This window comes from Propithecus coquereli, unplaced genomic scaffold (assembly GCF_000956105.1).
Source record: "Propithecus coquereli isolate 6110/MARCELLA unplaced genomic scaffold, Pcoq_1.0 Scaffold52, whole genome shotgun sequence".
NCBI classification, from domain to species: domain Eukaryota; kingdom Metazoa; phylum Chordata; class Mammalia; order Primates; family Indriidae; genus Propithecus; species Propithecus coquereli.
Window position 1 is genome coordinate 2,396,302 of NW_012151063.1, and position 2,763 is coordinate 2,399,064.

Sequence of the window (2,763 nt, forward strand, 5' to 3'; positions counted from 1 at the left end):
GAACTCCCGAGCTCAAACAATCCTCCCGCCTCAGCCTCCCAGAGAGCTAGGATTACAGGCGTGAGCCACCGCGCCCGGCCATAACCAGACTTCTAAGAAAAACTCTTGATGAGAATTAACATATAACTAAATCTGACTTTCTGAGTTGATCTAATTTGTACCTGTACCTTGATCCCAATACTGTACAGGTTTCTACTGATCTAGGCTAAGGGACAAGAAAACAGATTTGGGAGCCAGGCAGGCTGGTAATCAAACTATGGGATCATGGGGCAATTAATTAACTTCTTAGAACCACAGTTGCTTAATTAGTAAAAAGTAATACCATGGATTCCTTGCGAAGCAGTTGTGATGACTATAGATGATATCAAATGTTAAGCACATAATGTGGTCTGTAGCCCAGAATAGAACACTTAAGTATTAGGTTATTTTCTCTGCATTCCCTTAGTTAACATACAATTTTTAAAAATCTGCAAAATCCTACCTGATGGCAGGGTCTTCAGAAATTCCATTCACTATTAAAGAAAAAAAGTAAAATATTTTTAAATCAACAATAGACAAATATAGAATACTTAAAGCACAAAAGATCATGGTGTTATGAGATTATAATCTCAGCTACTCGGGAGGCTGGGGCAAGAGGATCTTTGAGGAGCCCAGGAATAAGACCAGCCTGAGCAACACAGCAAGACTCCCTTAAAAATTTAAAAATGAAAAAAAAAAAAAATTTAAAAATGAGCATGTGGTGTGACCCAGATGATAAAATGTTACAGGGAGTCCACTGCATCATTCTGAGTTTTCTCCCTAGTCACAAGAAGCATATGAAGAAGTGCAGCCCTTTCCACCCTGAGATATTGTCTTGTGAGAGCATCATGTTTGGAACTGGTGCTAATTAGCCACCCAGGAAAGGAGACATAAGCAGAACACTGCCAAGAGCACCCCTGAAAAAGGGAAAACAAATGGGATCCTGATGACATCACTGAACCACCAAAACAACTTGGTTTCTATTGTTTTAACCACTGTTCCTTAGGTTATCTATTACTTGCAGCCAAAGGCATTGAACCTGAAAAATTTTGCATGGCCTAAATGATAAGATTTATTCATTTCTATAACATTAAAAAGTCTTCCACAATCTTGCCTTAGCTAAGTGTTCATCTCATTGCCAACCACTCCCATTTTATGCTTTTTGCACAAGCAAAACTGAACTGCTCACACACCCTGCAAAGTTCACTCATGCATCTCAGATTTTGCACTTGCTGTTCCTTCTGCCAACACACACTCTTGTTAGATGTTCCTTCTGCCAAGCATCATTCTTCTGCTGCTCTACGTGGCATGCTTACCTGACATGTTACCCAATTTTTTAAAGCGTGAATTCCTTGCCATGGACTTAAACTGTCTGGCACATATTTAATGTGGTAAGTACATAAGAAATGATAGTTACGAGCTCTCAGAGGACATCAGACACATAGTAAGCACGGAATAAAGTAATAAATAATAAAAATGACAATAAAAATGTAAAGCTTCTGAGTATATTTCTTAGATGTTTGTATTCTGTAACATTACAAAAATGTTTATAACCTAAAAGACACTTGATAGTTATTTGTCAATTGGGCAAGGAAATAAATGAATAAAAATGATTTTTGACAATTCTGTTGAAAAAACACAGAAATTATATAGGTACAGCTCTATTTTATTATGAGAACCCTAAAGACTGAAACTGCATCTATCATTGTCTCCTGCAACTTGCAAAACCTAACTTATAAAAGTTCTTTCATAAATACGTACTAGATTAAAGGTGTCAGCATACAGTTCACGTTAGCAGGTGCTTTAGGTGTCACACCTAGGGAGCATAGTACCATTTTTTGTTATTGTGAAATGTTTTTGTACTTTTATTACCATTTGTTGAGCCCAAAGTTAGTCTATTGGAATACTGCCTATGATAATCTTTTGGCTAATGGTAACAGGGTATCCTATTCTAATAAAATTACTGTTATCATGACAATTATCTGGCAGACAGAAGAATATACCTTGTTTTAATGAAGTAAATATATCTCATTCAGTTTCAATTTATGGGTATGAGGTCGATAATAGTGAGACCACGTTAGTATAAAAACATGTAAAGATAGCTTGTGCTTCTCAACAAGGAATTTCATTTCTGACTTCTGTACTCAGTATCTTTAAAAAATAATCTCCTGTTGGCACTGGTGCACACTGGCCAAGTTTTACAGTTCTTACTGCGATTTGTTTACGGTACCAGAAAACTATTGTTGAGTTCCCAGTTTTAAAGATAGTTACTTTCTTAGTGACAGGAACCACTATGTAACACCCTTGATCGCTGAACAAGAAGGATTTGAACTGTAGGGGTCCACGCATAAGCATATTTTCTTCTGCCTTTGCCACACAGAAACGACAACACCAACTTCTATTCCTTTCCTCAGCCTACTTTGTGTGAACACGATGAGAACGAACACCTTTCTGATGATGCACCTCCACTTTGCGAATAGCAAATACAGTTTTTCTTCCTTATGGTTTTCTTAATAATGATTTGTTTTCTCTAGTTTTGTTTATGGTAAGAATACAGTATATAATACATACAAGACATGTTAACTGACTGCTTATGTCATCAGCAGGCTATTAGTAAAGTTTTGGGGGAGTCAGAAATTATACACAAATCTTTGACTGCACAGGGAATTGGTGTCCCTAACCCGTGTGTTGTTCAGGTCAACTGTAATTAATATTCATTTCCTAGATATATAAACATAAATAACT